Source organism: Cibotium barometz, chromosome 44 (genome assembly GCF_041138505.1).
Source record: "Cibotium barometz isolate CiBa-2024 chromosome 44, ASM4113850v1, whole genome shotgun sequence".
NCBI lineage: Eukaryota > Viridiplantae > Streptophyta > Polypodiopsida > Cyatheales > Cibotiaceae > Cibotium > Cibotium barometz.
In genome coordinates this window covers 5,551,115-5,572,915 of record NC_141089.1, presented here as the reverse complement: position 1 = coordinate 5,572,915, position 21,801 = coordinate 5,551,115, and positions in this window count along the sequence as shown.

Genomic DNA, 21,801 nt, shown 5'->3' with positions numbered 1-21,801 from the left:
TGTTCAGAACTCGGATATCTCAAAAACTATTTTTTAATTTGAGCTGGTTTCAAATATCTCAAAAGATATGACATTCTTAAATGCCCAGATTCATTTATGTGGCTGAAGAAACAATCATTTCGTGATTCTAGAAGGATTTTATCTTAAAAACACAATATCTTGATTTATACATTGTATTTTATAATTTATTTTTACAAGTACGTAGATCCGTGCTTTATCTACATTCTGGTGCATTTTTATGTTCTTTTATAGAGATTTGAAGAGAATAGATATTTTTTAAGATTTTAATAATGTGTTTAGATTTATTATTTTAGAGAATACTGCATTACGAAATTTTCTTTTTTTGTGATAGAGCTTCTTCTTCTCTTTAGGTCATCTCTTCTTTCCATAGCTCATTTCTTCTTTTACTTTCAAATTTGTATCTCCAAACATTTTGTATTTCCCTCCATCTCCAAAGAGTTTGTATTTCCCTCCCGTTCTATTACACTTGTTCACTACAAAGCTAGAGAATGAAGAGTGATTTGATTTTTTGGTATCATTTTCTTGGAGCCAACAAACCATTTTCTTGGAGCCAACAAACCATTTTCCTCTTCATTAATCTTGCTAGGAAAGAAGCAACAAAGGGATAACACAGAACAAAAATGGAGGTTAGCAATGCTTTGATGTTGGTTATGTTCAATTGAGTTCTATAAGTTATGTTTTCCTGTTGGTTATGTGCATTACTATTCGTAAATAATAAAGTTAATAGTAAGATATGTTTTACTATTGGTTAATAATAATAATATATGCATTACTATTGATCCCCTATTGATTAATAATAATAATATGTGTCAAAGTTGGTATTAAGTTACACATGTGTTAATAATCATGAAATTTTGTGTAAGTTTTCTTGTAGGCATTGATTGTACTCAATGGAGATAGTGATGTATCTAAGTGTTTCTAGTTTTTTGATGTTTTAGGAAGCAAGAAGATCTAAGAAGAGAAGTATACACTTCCAGCTAGATGAAGAGTATGCCCCATTGCACAAGAGAATTGAGGTTTCAATGATGAATCCATCGATGATGAAATTACACAGAATAGCCGAGAAAAAACATATAGATCTTTGGGTTGATAGGTCTATATATCCATTTGATCCTATTACACAACAATCTCCCCAATTCTCAGGACTAACATCATTTGTCAAGTATGTTTGTGACGGTAATGCAAGGTTATACTTGGAGACTTGCAACCCAAGCCCATGTTTCTGCACAACAGATCATGAAACTTAATAGATCATTGTTGGCAAAACAAGAAGAGAACAATGTTTTGCAAGATGCTATGCATGAATGGTAATGCAAAATGCTAGTTTGATTAACTAGGTTAATGATTTATAGGCTAGCAAATAAGAAGATGAAGACAATGCTAGAGAAGACTATCACTTATGGGCCCACAACAACACGGGAGGAACGTGAACGCCAAACATGTTGGCAAAGACAAGTGGACAATACATGCGAAGGATCTATGCACAACATGATAACATGCAAAAGATGTTTAGCAATCTAGAAAATAAAGTGAATCAAGGAATTGAAAAGGTGTGAAGTCCGCGCTTCAATGCCCAAAGTTTAAGTCAGTTTTGGTGATGAAGTTATCATACAATGCTTACAAGAGGTAAGTGATTCCTTCACATCAAATATGCAGGGAATATGTGATAAGGTAGGAATAAGTTCTCAGTCTTATGGCATGATATACAAACATTTAGATACAAGGTTTAAAAAAGTGTTACAAAAGAAAAGGGTATTGCCTCTTTCTAAACCAGTTCATGTGGTGCAAGCATGACAATCATTAAACAGTAAGGTGGAACAATTAATTGGTGAGCCAATGCACTTATGTCACAGACATGTATGTAAGTAGTCAAAGGAAAGTGCCATTTGTCTTGCACACAAATAACAATTTTGTATTAGATGTATGCAAGTTACAATCTCTAATGGTAAAATTTTACAGTATATCTGCAGAATGTGGAGGCAAGCTAAATTTTATTTTGAAGCTTGATGAAAGTGAGGTTATCAAAGGTCAGAAGTTAGAACGTGTTAGTCTAACTCTCATGAATAGAGCACTGGATCCTAACATCTTGCCTGGTCATCTTGATTACTTTAGTGTATAGTCTGAGAATGAAATTTGGTGGCTTGCTGCACTTGAAGTACCAAAGGAAGATCATGAGATTTTGAAGATTTTCTTTAACTTGACAGAGATACCTAATACAGTGCAATATCAAAATCATGGTGAAAGTTTGAACATGGAAGGTTATGGTGAGTATCAAGTGGAATGGCACCTTGCTGGAGTTCTAAAAACTTTGAAGTGCATGTTTGGTGTGTCAAATGCAGCAAATGCAGAGTTTCCTTGCATATATTGTATGTGGTCTAGAAAGAAAGGTAAGAATGGGAAGAAATAGGCAGAGAAGGGTGTCCTACACGTGATCAATTTGTTTGCTGTGGGGGCTAAATGGTACGAGTAGATCCTAAGTAGGATCCTATTCTTGACATCCCCTTGACAAGAGTACATTTTTGCACTTTGCATGCACTAGTGAGGATCATAGATAAAGTGGTTTATGAATATGTGTGTTTTGCTTATAAAATGTAACCAGCTTCTGATGCCCAAGAAACATGTAAAAGGGAGGAAGAAGTATTATCTGGGATGGGTTTATATCGAGGCCATGTAGAAATAAAGAAGGATAAAAAAAAGTTCGGGGCAAGCGGCAATGTACCATGAAAGCCTTGCTTTGGTGGCTCAAAAGCAAAGAAATTTCTCTCTGCACCACGAAATGAAAATGGAGAACTACTAATACAACAACCAAATAAATGTGAAGCATGGAAAAAGTTACATATGGCTGTTCATGATCGAAACAATGGAGGAAAGACTAGATTAGCAAAAGCAAATGTGTGGATTGCTCTTGACAAGACGTTTTGTCGAAATGAGATGAAATTTTATGAGGAGACTTCATGTTTAGGAGGCCCATATTGGACAATTTGGTCAAGAAACCATGCTTGAAAGCTTCGCATTTTGATTCAAACACAAGGAGCGAGCTTTGCACAATGGATAGCTAGAGATACAATATGTTAGAAGCTAGCGGCAAAGAGTAAAACATTTGTTCTTTTATTAAGAAAAAACACCATCGTATCACTTATTGATAAACAATGTGTCATCAAGGTTGTTACGTGCCATATCAAATATCCTTTATGTAGCTACACCCTCATGAGGGTGTCATTTTAAAACTCTTTTAGAGTATAAATGTGTATAGTCTTAGACACAAGGGAATCACTCCACCTCTACTTACTTTCATAGGGATTTCATGTGTTGCCACCGATGATGAGCTTAAGCCAAGCTCTAAGAGTCAATTCCTCCTTGGGAAGTTAGCTATGTCGCTTCCTTCCTGTGCAAGGAGGACGAGCATTGTCACATTGCCATGTTGAACTAAGGGACCTCATCCCTCCTCTCACCTCACACAAGTTCACTACTATCATGTAAATGGGGAGAGGATTAGGAAGAGATTTAGGAAATAGCAAGTCTCAATTACACAATGGGAGAGTATACTTACAAATTTATGAGAAAATTTGACTACAAGGCCCTATGTAAAGTGTGGTAGGTCAGGTGTCCATGGCTCATAAGTGGCCTATTATTTATACAATGCTTAATACATTCATGAAATAAATCATTAGAAGGGAATTTATCTTACCTTGCTACCACACAATATTAGAGTGTAATTACTATAAATATTTTGTGATACCATTATTAGGGCATCGTCTAAGTTATAGGTATGGACACTACTACTTCTAGCTTGACAAACATCCTTTTGGTGTACCCATATTTTCTCATTGGTGTAGATATTAGTGGCAGCATATATTAACCCTAGGAATGTGTTAGCATTCCCCCTTGCTAATGTCGATTGCCTCCTTATAATTGAAATCAAGACTTTCTTGTGAGTGTAATATAGAGATGATGCATTATTGTTGATCAACCCTCGAGGGGGGATCTTGGACTTCTTAGTAATGGAGGAAAGATGGAGATCTAAAGGAATGTAGACACAATCTTGTAGTCTAAACCCTTGGCGAGACATGAGAGAATTAAGTGGACTTGCAAAAAAAATGAAAAAAATCTTCACCTTCTTAAGACTTGAATTTGGGGGTCATTCCATGAAGATGTTATTCTAATTTGAGTCGTCGCTCTAGTACTAGCTTGACTCTCTTATACAAAGTTAGCCATTAATCCACGATCAAAAGTTCTTTTTTATTTATTCGCTCCATACAAAAATGGCGTCCATGCGACCATGGTGCTCCATATTTTCGATATTACATTACATATACAAAAAAATAACTTCTAAAGACAGTGTTCTTCAATTGTACATTGAGAAAGTTAATTATTTGTGTTAGTTTGATTTATGTACATACCAATCACATCCTCTTACAAATTCCATCTCTTGCTCACATTAATCCTTCCATTGTCCTCCCTTGATTTCCTTAAAGTGTGTTCTAGCCATCTAAGCGACATATTGTTAAGTAGTTATGCAAGCTCAAGAGGATATGGAAGATATATGCATTAAAGAGAATCTAGGGGAGAGGGAGAGCTTGAGTCCCTTGTAAGAAAACACACACACACAAGAGAGAGCAAGACACAAGGGAGAGATGGATGGCTGAAATTTCTTCTATCTTCTTCTCTTCTCTACAACCATATAACTAAAAAGATAAGAGTACATACTATAAGGAAAGTACTCTCCTACAATAACATACAATGGTCAATCCATAGTGTGAACTTGTGAGCTAGCACTATAACTATGCCATAACTCTAGTACTCCAAAGTGGATGTCACACAACTTGTCATCCACTGTCAGCATATCAACCATAATCTCACCAACCATGCTAGTGGCATAAGTGCGGAATCTATCACCGAGGCGGCATCAATGTCGCAGTAGTAGTTGAGCCCGATATCTCAACACTCCTACTAGATCTCACCTCCACACACTGCACTCCAAGTAAGATCCTAAACCTGTGGAGTTTTTTTGTGCCCAATGCCACACACTGCACTCCAAGTAAGATCCTAAACTTGTGGAGTTTTTTTGTGCCCAATGCCTTTGTGAGATGTCAGCCACCTAATCCTCTGTGCTTGCATATACCATATCTACATCACCTACTAGAACCTTTTCCCTCACAAAGCGATAATGGACCTCAATGTGCTTGGTCATTTGGAATGACCAAGCACATTGAGGTCCATTATCGCTTTGTGAGGGAGAAGGTTCTAGTAGGTGATGTAGATATGGTATATGCAAGCACAGAGGATCAGGTGGCTGACATATTCACAAAGGCATTGGGCACAGAAAAACTACTCATGTTGTCATAAAATAAATGACAACTGCCTTGTAGCTTCTAAAACCACACTATTTCACAAGCTACCAAAGCAACACCCCTATACTCTGCCTCTGACAAAGCAACTATTGGTTGTTTCTTACTACTCCAACTCATAGTAGCACTCCCAAAAAAAACATAAAGCCACTATTAGACCTCCTTTCTGTGACACTACCAGCCTAATCAACATCTATGTATCCATGTAGTTGTATCTCTGTGCCAACCTCATTGAAAAGTCCATAATCAACCATGGTCTTTACGTACGTGAGAATCTATCTAGTTACATCCAAATGTGGCTTCCTAGGGGCCTACATAAATTAAGTCACAAGTCCAATAGTATGCCTAGCCTAGTAATGGTTATGTAGATCAAGCTACCTACTATGCACCTGTAAGAAGTAGTGGGGTCCTCCAAGAGCTCACCTATATCTGTGGAAAGCTTTGTGTTCTGCTCCAATGGTACTGAAATAGGCTTACATCCTGTCATACCATACTTGGACAACATGTCCAAGCCATACTACCTCTATAATAACAAAATTCCATGAGATGATCTCACCACCTCTATGCCAAGAAATACTGTAGCTCACCCAAATTCTTCATCTCAAATTTCTACTGCAAGCCTATTGACATCATGTATGTCAACATCCGTATCACCAGTGATAATTAAGTCATCTATAAAAATGACTAATAGCATGATTCCTCTATCTATCTTTTTCACATAAAGTGAAAAATCTACGTTCGATATTTGAAATCCAATTGTAACAACTCTATCTATCTTTTTCACACATAAAGTGAAAAATCTACATTGGATATCTGAAATCCAATTATAACAAGATACTCCCCGATCTTGTTTCACCATACTCTAGGTACCTACTTCAAGCCATACAAGACTTTGCGCAACCTTCACACAAAATCTGTGTGCATCACTCTCATAACCTAGTGGCTGCATCATGTATACATCTTCTTGCAAATCATCATACAAGAAGGCATTCTTTACATCCATTTGATGTAAAGACTAACCCTTTGCTACCATAGTAATGACAACTCTGCCATTCTCATAATCGGGCTGAATGTCTTCTCATAGTTAATGTCATAGGTCTACACATAGCCCTTTACAGTCAATCTTGCCTTATGCCTACTCACTGAACCATCTGCATCATGCTTGACCTTATAGACCCACTTACATCTAATTGCCTTATTTTTCTTAGGCAAAGGCACTAACTCCCATGTTGCATTGCATCCAATGTTGTCGTGTCCTCATTCATGGCACCTTCCCATATTTTATTTCCAAGTGCCTACTTAAAAAAAGTGGGCTCCAACTTCTGTATTGATTTAATCATATAAGCATAATGATGGGATGTATACCCATCATATCTCAACCTGTCAACAAGATAACTAACCCTCGTAGACCTGCGTACACCTGGATCATTACCAGGTGTCCTAAAAATAGCCCTAGTTCTCCTTACACCAAGAGAAACCATAGATGGAATGCCAAGCTTCTCATCAACAAGGCTCTGCTTAGAGCCACTAGAGTCACCATCCACATATGAGTGACTTGCTGAATAGATCAAGCAAAAAAGGTTGATCTACTATTTTCTTCCCTTTGTGTGATACATGTGTACCTACATCTGTCCTCAACCTTCTTGACTATGGACTAACACTAGATCCACTACTAGAGGACTCTCCACGTCCATTAAGCACATATGATTGCTTCTATACATGTGGTGTAACATCAATACTTCTTACATCTACATATGTTGCCCGCACTGCGCTGGTGCATATCAACTACTCATCTCATCATAGACAACATCTCTGCTTACTTGCATCTCACCAATGGTAGGGTTATAACATTTACAACCAAATCATAAGCAATGAAGATGCATTTCTATGCCTTTAGATCCAACTTTGTTCTCACTTCATTGGGAATATGCACATATGCAATACACCCAAACACTTTCAAGTGAGACACATCCGGTTTTATGCCTATAAACTTTTGTTCAGGCATCATACCACATGAACAACTGAAGTGGAGGTCCTATTCATAATGTACATATCAATTGCTACTACTTCTTTCCAAAAATAATGTGGCGTATTCTTTTCAGACATCAAGGCATATGCCACTTCTACAATGTGCCTATTTTTTCTTTCTGTAATACCATTCTATTCCCCGAAGTGTACTTGCATGTAAATTGTCTCTTAATTCCCTGCTTTCTCAAGAAATCACTGAACTCATTGGAGCCCCCACTATCTGATCTCAAGCATTTTATTTATATACCTTTTTCCTTCTCGAGACGACCAAGACTTTAAATCTCTGAAAGTGAGCAAACACATCACTTTTCTCCTTCATGAAATAAACCCACACTTTCCTAGTGTGATCATCAATGAATGTAACATAATACTTGCAACCTACAATTGTTACAATCTTGGTCAGCCCCCATACATGTGAATGTATAACATCTAATGTTCTTGCACTGACATGCTTTTCATGTGAAAAAGCATGTTTAGTCTGCTTACCAAGCTAGCATGTTTCACATACTTTATGCATACCATTAACCTTAAACTTTGGCAAACCTGTAACAATATTTTGGGCCTACATAGACTTCAGTCGCGCTGTATATTCACATGACCAATGTGCTTGTGCTATATATCAATATCTGCAATAACACTTGTTCTATGTGCAAACATGGTCGCCTTTACCTCAGGCATGTTCACATTCAAAGTAAACATCCTTCCATTTCTGTTACCCTTGTGCAACCAAGCGACATTGATTTTTGAAGTCTTCCACAAAACATCATTGAGGATTAAACCTCAATTATGAGTCAATTATAGACCCTACTCAACCATCTGTCCAATAGAAACCAGGTTCTTTATAATATTTGGAACATAAAATACATCTGCCACAAGTACTTCATTTTTGCCATCCTACATAGACAATGGCACTTTACCACAACATGTGCAATGGGATGCGCAGTATCATCTTTTTCTACATAACCAGCTTTTTTCATTTTTTACATGTCTCTAAACCACTCACCATGATTGGTCATGTGGTTAGAGGCGTCATAATCCATATACCATATATCTTTAGATCCTGACACGTCTCCTATTGTGGAACTGAGCATATGTTACATCACAAACAGCTGCTCACTTCTGGTATCATCACCCTACTTACTAGATGATGCATAGTTACCTTGCTGCAACTTTTCACTTTTAATGTCATTATATTTTTTAAAGTAGTCCTTTTCCATGTACTCTTTTGCCATAATGATAGCACTCTATGTTATTTTCAGTCTGATATCTTTGCCAACCACCTTAGCCCCTTTGTCTTCCCCTACCTCTATATTAACTGTTCTTATCAATAATTCAGGTTTCCATGTTGACCATCACCTTTGGCCTTGATCATGACTTCTATCTCTGCCTCTACCTGAATTAAAGTAGAAGGCCTATTCTGATGTGTTCTTGCTTTGTGAAGAAGAGTCCTCGCCAAGAGACTTTTCTTCTCTCTGATTCAGCATAGACACTAAGTCCCAAAAGTTGGGAACACTCTCCCTTACTGCAATAGAGGTCTTGAATGGCCTATACTCTTTGCCAAGCCCTTGATCTTTAAAGCATACTCATTGATAGACATGCTTTTCTTCTCCATAGTATATAGCTCTTGTTCTGTAGTTTCTTTGCCTTTGTGCTGGTTTGGAACATCTGCCACACCAGGTTCTGCCATGCAACTGTTGGAGTTGTGAGTGTCATATCATTGTGTCTGTGACACTGATTGGAATCCAATACATGAATTTCCTTGCACCCTGGTTCCAGTCCTTTGATTCCTTTATATCTGCTGGAGTGGCATTCTCTTCAGACAGCTCTGGAGGCTCCAAATTATCTCCTTCGCCATAGTCCCAAAATCTTTTACCCATCAGGAAATTGGTCATTCTGAACTTCCAAGCATTGAAGTTGTTCTTGTCTATCTTCTCTCACTGACAATCTAATTGAGTTCATGTCAAGACGTGTTTGCATGCAACAACCAAAAACCTACAAAGAGATAATTTATGTATGTAACCTTTAACACAGCATTATCTTTTGTGAGACTGCTTTTGCAGTGTGGTACTTCAACAGCACATGTCTGTCTCACCAGAGTACATGTACATACACCCAATAGCAGTAATACATATACAAAAACTGTCTGCACTCCCAAAATGCACTGTTGCACTACAATAATGAGATTTCGACTAGAGACAATTCTCAACCAAAACTTCCCAAAACTGCAAAAAACTCCTTGTAGAGATTGAACGGAGATCAAAACTTGCCCAAAACGTGATTCTAGCTGCAAAATTTAGTACAAAACCATAATCTTCTCCTCTTTTCTCCTCTCTCTGGATAAAATCTAGGGTGTTGGGGGGTAGGACTACTTTGCATCATTCAACTTCTTGTGCCCACCAAGCTTCCATCTTTTCAACTTTCTTCAAGTCATCGAGCACCCTTACTGTCTATATCTCTAATTAAATGTTTCCTAATGATGCTCCCAACATTTTTGAGTATATGCATGGTATCCACCAAGAGACGATTGATTAATAAATCATTCCAACAAGGGAGTTGGTGAAAAAAGGAAAGCCTCTTCATTCCATCTATAGGTTCTTTGTTACTGTTAGCTCTCCATAATTCCAACTGGTCACTTGCCTTCATTCTATGAGGTGGCCAACCGAGATTTCCATCCCATAGTGGATGATGCAATGGAAGACATCTTACATCCCCTGATATATTATCTTCTTTAGAGTTCCCCTGATATATTATCTTCTTTAGAGTTCCCCTGATATATTATCTTCTTTAGAGTTGAAGAAATGATGCGCATCCAATCAAAGTCCACAAGTAGGACATGCATGGTATCCACTAGTAGCAAGGCCTACATGACACCATTTAGTTATATTATGATCGTGTGAAAATCTATCTTCAATGTCTGAAAATTTGAATTTGTTACTAACCTGACTGGATAGGCGTGCATAGTCTATATCAGTATTCCCTTTATACTTTTTGATCTATTTTAAGGATATTTAGAAATGTCATGAATAGGGATTCATGTCCATAAGGTTTCTAGTGCCATAAACATGTCCATGTTTTTAATTTTGTACTTTCCAGGTAATAATAAACCAAGAACGAAAGATGTCCCTTTTTAATGGTAAACCATGGAGGGATATTATAATTTACCAATACCACCGTGTAGGTGCTCCATACTGTGGAATGCAAACCAAATGGATTAACACCATCCATTTCCAAATTGAGATGTACGTATCAAGGCTCTTCCTTAAATTCAGGCCATATCTCCTCAATGTGTCTCCACGTGATGTAGTCGATAGGAATGCATTAGATGTCATCCATGGATTGGTTTTTAGCATGCCAAGTCATTAGTTGTGCTTTATACTTGCACTTAAACATGTGTAATTGAGAGTTGTTGTCGTGGCATCCATTCCTCCATGAATTTCATATATGGATTAAAGCCAGGCTAATTTATCTCTAACAAAGGATAAAGTCTACATGCTAGCCTCAAGTAGGCTTCCACCAGAGAGGTATTATATACATATTTTTAACATTCAATGTGCCAGCATATTAATGTTTAGTTGGTATATTTTTAGTATACAATAATACTATAAAATAGTCCTATCTACAATGGTTTGTGTCTCAATAGAAAAAGGGAGATCTTGTATGAGATGATATCTGCCAAAAGCAAGGATCCTATGGCATCTACCAAGTTTGGAGACACACATAAGCTGAGACTTCATCTGAAGAAGGAGATGTACTGGCACTACATGTATGAGCAAGGACTCTAGATCATTGACGATTTCCACAACAACCAAGGATTGGATCTACCTATCAGGTTTGATGCCTACTACAAAGAACAACGACAACACCATATTGTAGATGCCTTTCCAAAAATATGGCAAGATATTAAGCCTGCCTTGGATGCGGATAAGTAGTCAGAAGTGGAGAAATCGACAAAGTGACTTGTTTATAGGTAAGGAGCAGCACAACCCTTGGATTATTTCCTATGTGTAATCATGGCATGAATTTGTTAATGTATTTTGTTTCATATATGGCAGGTGGGTGAACGATGTTTGTGCGCCAACGTGTATTATAGTATCATGCCTCGAGAGGTGCATAGGTGGAGTGATCCAGATAGTGATGTGTGCATGTATCTTGGGCGCTTTTGGGAGAGGGATATCTCTAGAGTGGAGATAGATGGTTTTCCATGGTGGTTGGTGAGTTGGACTAGGAGGCTCGCTATATGTTGGTGAGTTGTATTACATGCCTTTTCTACATCTATCTATTTTTGCTATATTAAAGGCTTAACAGATCTTATAGATTGCTTGGTGTATAGCATTTGTAGAAAACACGAGAGGAGAAAATGGGATGGAGGATGATACCCATGCATCAGGCGATCAACATAAGGAGCAAGGGTTTGCAATGAAGACACAAAGTGGTGAGTTATCTTAATGTGAATTTTTGGAAATTAGGTGTGGTGTATAGTGAAGCTCAATAGCACCTATGGATCTTAGAATCTTCACAGCTAGAACCATCGTCGAAGAGAGAACTGAGGAGCAAGGCTTCTCTTAATTTTAGTCAAGGTAGTTCTAAGCATTAGATATGAGGAGCTGGTAAGATCTTCATTACATCCATTACGCAAATCCATAAAAGCATGGATGTCTTTGTACACATATCAAGTGCCTATGATATCTTCATCAGGAGTTGAGTAGCACACATATGTGGATGTCATTATCAATGACTTTCTTGTTTTGGTCGATGAGCCTGGGTAATTGTAAGTTTCTCATTTCGAAAGTCCCTTGTGTACTCATTCACTCATTCATTATGTTGAAAATCATAATAAATTGATGTATGATTCAATGCATTTATTGATTAAATTTCAAGATTTTGGAGTGGCTTGGCAAAGTGAATGCAAAATATCTTTCTCATAATGGAGTTCCATGCATTGAGGTGGTCAACCTACTCTGGGCTGACTTTGCAAGGAGATGCATGGCATTGCCTTTGCATTGAAAAGGACCACAACCTCTATCACACTATTCTCGTAGATGTTACGCATGCACCTGATGCAAAGTGATTATACATGTTTTTGAGCCCCAAAAAACTTTGTTTTTGTTTTTTTATATTGGCATGCATAGAGTGATCATACCTATTTTTGGACTCCAGAAACTTTTGTTTTGTTTTTTTGTTTTGGCATACATAGATGATTTTTCACATTTATATGGTGACTTGACATTTGGCAACTATGCATGATTTGTCACATGCATATGGTTTGGCAATCTTGTAGTTTCCCATGAGCATCTTATTTGAATATGGGCTCTATGGATGATTATATGATTCATGGGCATGATATGTTTCTAGCATGGACAAACTTGTGACTTTAGTAACTGTTGTGTTTCTAGTATGAACGATTTTTGCATAAGTTTCTCGCCTATTGGTTCTCACTTTGGACCATCCACCCAAGACATATGGCCGATACTATGTCTGCACAGGTGCCAAAGCGACAGGATGCTAGAAGTCGACGCCCTGCAAAAACCTATCAAATGGGGATGGAGCCCTAGAACCTCTATGAATGTACCATTACCAGTGCATGTGCCAAGCCGTTTTGGGTTTGGAAGCGGGCAGGTCAAATTAGGCCATGATTAGAGAATCTACCCATCTTGGGCCACGAACTATGCCTTCGAGGCAAAGATTCTCCAGCCATGGATAATCCTTAATATTTATGCCATGCACGGCTGCAATCCTCAAGAAAAATCAAGCACTTTACCCTTTTGGACCAGGGATTTCATTAACGTCTTCACAATTTCGTGATCACGTTAACAAAACCTATTGTTAACATAAAAATTCTTGTGATCACAATGTATATTCACGGGCATTTTTTATGACCTGCAAAAACCTTCTCTGCCAGTAATCCCGCCGGGAAAATGGGTTTTCCCGGCGGGCAAATTAAAAAAATAAAAAAATAAAAAAATAAAAAAATAAAAAAATAAAAAATAAAAAATAAAAAAATCATGTTCACAGTCATTCTTACCATTTTTGGGCCTTCTGGACTCATTTATGATGTCAAAAGTTCAAAATTATTGGCACAAAAAAAGTTTTGTATAATTTGCTGGCCTTAAGTTCAATTGACACACCAATTAAATCTAACTATACTTACATCAATTGACTCAATTGTCCATGACATCATTGCACTCAATTGAGCCCAATTGGACTCAATTACATTGATTTACACTCAATTGATATTAATTGGGTGTCAATTGATGTCAATTGTGCCTAATTCGACGCAATTGAGCCCAATTTACACCCAATTTGCATAAATTGGGTGTAAACTAAGTATCAATTGAGTCGAATTGGACTCAATTGATAATAATTGGATGTTAATTGATATTAATTAAGCCCAATTGACTTCAATTGGGTGTTAATTTATTACAATTAATGTCAATTAAGCTCAATTGAGCTCAGTTGACATCAATTGGGTGTCAATTGAGCTCAGTTGACATCAATTGGTTGTCAATTGATATCAATTAAGCTCAATTGAGCTCAGTTGACATCAATTGGGTGTCAATTGATATCAATTGAGCTCAATTGGGCTCAATTGCACTCAATTGACACTCAATTGGGTGTTAATTGCATCCTATTGTGCTCAATTGAGCCCAATAGGATGCAATTAACATCAATCGGGTGTCAATTGATCACAATTGATATCAATTGGGCTCAATTGCACTCAATTGTGTGATCGATTGTGTGTCAATTAATGTCAATTGAGCCTAATATGATACAATTGAGCTCAATTCACGCCCAATTGGATGTAAATTGAGTGTCAATTGAGCCGAATTAGACTCAATTGATAGCAATTGGGTGTTAATTGATATCAATTAATATCCAATTAACACAATTGAAGTCAATTAAGTCTAATTGACTTCAATTGGATAATTTGGGTGTCAATTGAGCTCAATTGGACGTAAATGACATCAATTGGGGGTCAATTAACATCAATTGAACCTTATTGACATCAATTGGGTGCCAATTAACATCAATTGGACTCAATTGACATCAGTTGGGTTTCAATTGAGCCAAATTGGATGCAACTGACATCAATTGGGTGTCAATTGATTACAACTGAGCTGAATTGGGCTCAATTACACTCAATTGATATTAATTGGGTGTCAGTTAAACCTAATTCCATGCAATTGAGCTCAATTGACATCAATTCACATCAATTGCTCTCAATTGATATTAATTGGGTATCAATCGATGTCAATTGAGCCTAATTCGATGCAATTGAGCTCAATTCACATCAGTTCATATCAATTGGGTGTCAATTGATGTCAATTGAGTAAAATTGAGTCTAATTGGGTGTCAATTGAGTCAAATTGAGTATAATTGGGTGTCAATTGATATCAATTGAGCCAAATTGAGTCTAATTGAGTCTAATTAGACTTAATTAAGCTAAATTGAGTCTAATTAGACTTAATTAAGCCAAATTGAGTCTAATTGGGTATCAATTGATGTCAATTGAGCCAAATTGAGTCTAATTGGGTGTCAATAGAGCTTAATTGACATCAATTGGGTGTCAATTGATGTCAATTGAGCCTAATTGAAGCTAATTGTGTATCAATTGACACACAATTGATGTCAATTGGGCTCAATTGACATCAATTGGATTCAATTGACACACAATTGATGTCACATGGGCTCAATTGACATCAATTAACACCTAATTGATGTCAATTAATATCAATTGGGTGTCAATTGATTATAATTGATGCTAAATTGAATGAATTGAGTCCAATTGACATCAATTAAGTCTAATTGGGTATTAATTGATCAATTGGGCTCAATTGATATCAATTGACACCTAATTGGACTCAATTGACATCAATTGGACTCAAAAGGGTGTTAACTGATGTTAATTGAGCCCAATTGACATCAATTGGGTGTTAATTGAGCTCAATTGGACACAATTAACAATAATTGGGTATGAATTGAACTCAATTGACATCAATTAGGTGTCAATTGAGCCTAATTGCATCCAATTGAACTCAATTGACATCAATTGGACAAATTGCATCCAATTTAATTCAATTGACATCAATTAAGCCTAATTGCATCCAATTTAACCCAATTAGACTCAATTGAATCCAATTGGACTCAATTGACATCAGTTAGGTGTCAATTGAGCCTAATTGTATCTATTTGGACTTAATTGACATCAATTGGGTGTCAATTAAATCCAATTGGAGTCAATTGATATCAATTGGGTGTTTATTGATATTAATTGAGTTTAATTGACATCAATTGGGTGTTTATTGATGTCAATCGAGTCCAATTAGATGCAATTGGACTCAATTGGGTGTGAATTAGACTCAATTAATATCAATTGGGCTCAATTGATATCAATTAGGTGTGAATTGATGTCAATTGAGCCCAATTCGATGCAATTGATATCACTTGGGTGTCAATTCGACTCAATTGGCACCCAATTGATGTCAATTGAGTCCAAGTGGATGTCAATTGATATCAATTGAGTCCAATTGATCAATTGATACCCAATTAGACTTAATTGATAGCAATTTGACTCAATTAGGTGTTAATTGATATCAATTAAACTCAATTGGATACTAATTGATGTTAATTGAGCTCAATTAGACTCAATTGACATCAATTAGGTGCTAATTGAGTGTAATTGATGTCCATTAAGCTCAATTTGGCTTAATTGACATCAATTGGGTATCAATTGACTACAATTGATGTCAATTGAGCTCAATTGATATCAATTGGGTGTTAATTAATGTCAATCGAGTCTAATTAATATCAATTAGGTATCAATTAAGCTAAATTGATATCAATTGGGTGTCAATTGAGCCCAATTCACATCAATTGGGTGTAAATTGAACCTAATTGGACTCAATTAACATCAATTAGGTGTGAATTGATGTCAATTGACCCCACTTGGATGCAATTGATATCAATTTGGTGTCAATTGGACTCAATTGGCACCCAATTGATGTCAATTGAGTCCACTTGGATGTCAATTGATATTAATTGAGCCCAATTGATCAATTGACACCCAATTAGACTTAATTGATATCAATTTGACTCAATTGGGTATTAATTGATGTCAATTGAACTCAATTAGATGTTAATTGATGTTAATTGAGTCTCAATTGACATCAATTGGGTGCCAATTGAGTGCAATTGATGTCAATTAAGCCTATTTTGGCTCAATTGGGTATTAATTGATGTCAATTGAACTCAATTGGATGTTAATTGATGTTAATTGAGTCTCAATTGACATCAATTGGGTACCAATTGAGTGCAATTGATGTCAATTAAGCCCAATTTGACTCAATTAACATCAATTGGGTGTCAATTAACTACGATTGATGTCAATTGAGCTGAATTGACATCAATTGGGTGTTAATTGATGTTAATTGAGTTTAATTGACATCAATTGGGTGTTAATTGATGTCACTTGAGTCCAATTAGATGTAATTAGACTCAATTGGGTTTGAATTAGACTCAATTGATATCAATTGGGCTGAGTTAATTGGGTGTCAATTGATCCCAATTGACATTAATTGGGTGTGAATTGAACGTGATTGGACTCAATTGACAATAATTAGGTGTGAATTGATGTCAATTGAGCCCAATTGGATGCAATGGATATCAATTGGGTGTCACTTGGACTCAATTGGCACCCAATTGATGTCAATTGAGTCCAATTGGATGTCAATTGGTACCAATTGAGCCCAATTGATCAATTGACATCCAATTAGACTTAATTGATATCAATTTGACTCAATTAGGTATTAATTGATATCAATTAGACTTAATTGGGTGTTAATTGATGTTAATTGAGTCTAATCGGACTCAATTGATATCAATTGGGTCCCAATTGAGTGTAATTAATATCAATTAAGCTCAATTCGGCTCAATTGGCATCAATTGGGTGTCAATTGACTACGATTGATGTCAATTGAGCTCAATTGACATCAATTGGGTATTAATTGATGTCAATTGAGTCCAATTAACATCAATTGGATGTCAATTGAGCCCAATTGACATCAATTGGATTTGAATTGAACTGGATTAGACTCAATTGACATCAATTAAGTGTAAATTGATGTCAATTAAGCCCAATTCGATGCAATTGATATCAATTGGGTGTCACTTGGACTCAATTGGCACCGAATTGATGTCAATTAAGTCCAATTGGATGCAATTGATATCAATTGGGTGTCACTTGGACTCAATTGGCACCCAATTGATGTCAATTGAGTCCAATTGGATATCAATTGATATCAGTTGAGTCGAATTGATTAATTGACACCCAATTATACTTAATTGATATCAATTTGACTCAATTGGGTATTAGTTGATGTCAATTGGACTCAATTGGGTGTTAATTGATGTTAATTGAGGACTCAATTGACATCAATTGGGTACCAATTGAGTGCAATTGGTGTCAATTCGGCTCAATTGGCATCAATTGGATATCAATTGACTAGGATTGATGTCAATTGAGCTCAATTGACATCAATTGGGTGTTAATCGATGTCAATTGAGTCCAATTAAGCCCAGTTGTGTCCAATTGGGTGTCAATTGATTGAATCCAATTAAGTCCAATTAAGCCCAATTGAGTCCAATGGGGTGTCAATTGATGTCAATTGAGCCCAATCGATCAATTGACACCCAATTAGACTTAATTGATACCAATTGGACTCAATTGGATATTAATTGATGTCAATTAGACTCAATTGGAAGTATAATAAGATCTAATTGATGGTAATCGAGCTTAAGGTGATAAATTTAGAGATAACTTTTTTTGTACAAAGAATTTTGAACTTTTGACATCATAAATGAGTCCAGAAGGCCCAAAAATGGTAGGAATGACTGTGAACATGAATATATTTTGACCATTTTTTTTAACTTTTTTTTCCGCCGGAAAAATGGATTTTCCCGGCGGGCCCGCCGGGAAAACAAAAAGCCCGGCGGGCTTCGGCAGGTTACCAGGTCACTGGTAACCTGCTATTTTGAGAACATGAAAACATGTGAACATGTGAATAACATGTTCACAAGTGTTATTAACAAAAAAAATCTTGTAATCACGTGAATATAAAATCCCTGTTTTGGACGGATGGAGTCCAACGTCTACGATGCTTGACCATTGGCTTGTAGCCGTTTTTGGGCTATCGAGAAACCATGGAGGAAAGGTCCCATGAGTCCAACGCTCCACGCGAGAGTATTCCTTTGTATGGTCTATCTCCTTGTCTAGATGGCCTACCAAAATCTTTTATGCCCTTCAAATGGTGCGCTACCAAAGTTAGCTCCGGAGTGAGGATGCCACAGCGAATTCTCTTGGTGGTCGGATGACATGCCAGGGGGGTACTTCGAGCAAATGGGCTCCGATTAATATGGTGCTTCACAGGCATGTAGAGGACACCTCTTTGAAACTTTCTGGCTCATTAGATCTCACTTTGGACTATCCACCCAAGAGATATGTCCTATATTGTGTCCGCGCAGGTGCCAAACCAACCGGATGCCAAAAAAGCTCGTAAAATCCAAAAACAACAAGATTAGCTTATCTTCTATTGGCTTTCATGGGAGTGCATGTGTGTACCAAAATCCATTCAATTGTGAATCGGTCTCAAACCATACCACTTAACCTTAGCCACTAACTTCAAGGTGTATCATAGACCATCTACACCTTTCCACCCCACCTACTATAGCTTCACCCCACTGACTTGGGTGGTGCAAGGATGTGATCACCATTAGGAAGGGGAGGTATCTTAACCACTCCATATGCTAACATAGTTTTACCCGCCTAACCTACTGTAAGACCCTTTGCCATCTTACCTGCTCGAATGGGCACTTATATTTTGTAAGCTCGGATGTACACATCAACCTTACCTTGAGCTTAATGTCAAATAGGAGAAGTCTAAGGACTTTTTATACATACTTGCTCAAGACTAGTAAGTAATATAGGTCAGACTCTCTTGGTTGCAATAGAATACTTTTTAGCTCCCCTTCTTCTATATTCTTGCTTAAATGTTTTCTATTGAATCTTGTATGCTTGATAGATGCTTGTTAGATAGGTTTGTTTATAGGTTTTCCTCTTACATTAGATTTTTCTTCTTCCCCTGCCTTTTGTGAGAGAGAACCACCATGAAGACAAATCTCTATTTGCCTCCATCTACGCAAAGAGAGATCGTCCTTCACCCCCATAGAAACATGCAATCCGGTGTAACAATGGATTGGACTCTTCACTCCCTTAGCAAGGAGCAATATGAAGTGCGGACATGGTGGAAAACCTAGCTATACCCACATCAGGAAATTATAATTGTGACTCTAAGGAAAGTCCCACCAACACATGATTTGGTAGCTAAGGTAAGATCTTGACTTGAACACACACCTACCCACGCATGCACACTCTTGCATACTCCCAACAACACATGATTTGGCAAGGCTAAGGGAAGCTCTTGACTTGAACACCATCTATCCACATGTGAACACTATCTATGCACACATTTGTAAACGTGTACACACATACACAAAACACCCTCACAACACACACCTACCTGCACATGTATACACTTGCACACATGTACACACATACACAAAACACCCTCAACACACACCTACCTACATGTGTACACATTTGCACACATGTACACATATACACAAAACACCCTCAACACACACCTACCCAAAGGTGCTCACTCTCTACACACATATTTGCATGCACAAGCACATGCACAAACATGTACTTATATACACTGCACATGCATATGTACACAATCTCTTGTGCACACACATATTCACAGTTTCACTTACAAACTTACGCACATGCACACACGTGAATCCACATGATGCTCATCGCCAAAATCAATGATGCTGTGATGATAGCACATGGAATATCTACATTCCTTTGCCTCCATATATGGTTATATGGTCAGTAGTGGATCTGTTGGATCCAAAGTAAGACCCGGATTTGCATTAACCCTAGCTTGCGATTTTCCAAGACTCATATGAATCAAGGATTGACCTAACCTTAAACCTTGAGAGTGTAATTTATCCCATCCAACTTTACATCACCAAATGGTAGGCACGAGCGGCTGTGTTATTTGCAAGTTAGGGCCATCTGAGACATACCAAACAATGAGCGGGCCGGAACGAACGAGACAAAGTCTAAGCAAACCCCATCATTTCAAATATAATGTACATTACATTTGGCCCCGTATCTCATATGAAAATGATTGGTGTACTTTTATGTGTGTGTGTGTGTGTGTGTGAGAGAGAGAGAGAGAGAGAGAGAGAGAGATAAAGAGAGAGAAATTTAGTTCATATAGGTTACAACATGCAAAACAACGGAGGCAAAAGAACACTCTCAAACACAAAAGCTACATTGCCACACAGTAGTGCTACTCAGAGCTACACTCATCATCCACAAAAATTCCATTTCAAGACATGCATTGCAAGGCAAAAGTCAAAGAATGCACCAAAAATATACCTTGCCTATTCTGTATGAGTACTTTTGAGTGAGGTTTTCACTTTCTTTCTTCTCCAACTTAGCAAACTCCTCATTGGAACTTGACCTTTGAAAGGACCAAGCCTCTTCTCTAATGATTTTGATATTGCACCTTCATAGACCACACATGCACACTAAAAAAAGAAGCACAACACAATCCATACACTAGCTATCCAACATGCACATGGAAACCTACATCATACACAAGTAGTCTCTAGGTATCCTCGTGTCAAGGGGAACCATGGTTCAACTCCCTTGGTGTTTCTCTGATGGATGGCATCTATTGTCTTCACATTTGAATCTATAAGCTCTCTCAAATAATCATGAGAGTTAGCCGTGCAAATATTTACAGTGTTGACAATCTCGTCTCTGAGGGAGGGCACCACAAGTGCATGCCACTATCCTATGATTTCCCTCCCATACATAAAACATGTGTCCAGATAATATTTTCAGCTCGTCGCTATGCGCGATGTCATTTTCAAATTCTGTATTGATAGCCCTCTAGTGCTCGTCACAACTCTGGTCAATGTCATCATCAGTGACCATGCTCTACTCCCCAAATGATGTACACAAGGACACTATAAAAACCCCCTTCTCCTCCATGGAACCCTCATGTTGAAAGGCTACCTTAAGAGAAGAAACATCATCTCGTAGTCCACAAACTTTGGCATGTGGAATCAAGTGACATAAAGGGATAGGTGGGCAGACTGTAGAGCTCATAATCTTTGTTCCCCTTATGATGTCCTCAACGAATCATGGTGATGTCCCCTTCCCAACTAGCACCTGGCTCATTCACAAAGGGGGATACATATGGCACGATCTTCAGGGAAGCCTCCATTGCAATTTAAGTCTCATCAACTTGCTCTCTCTCTCTCTCTCTCT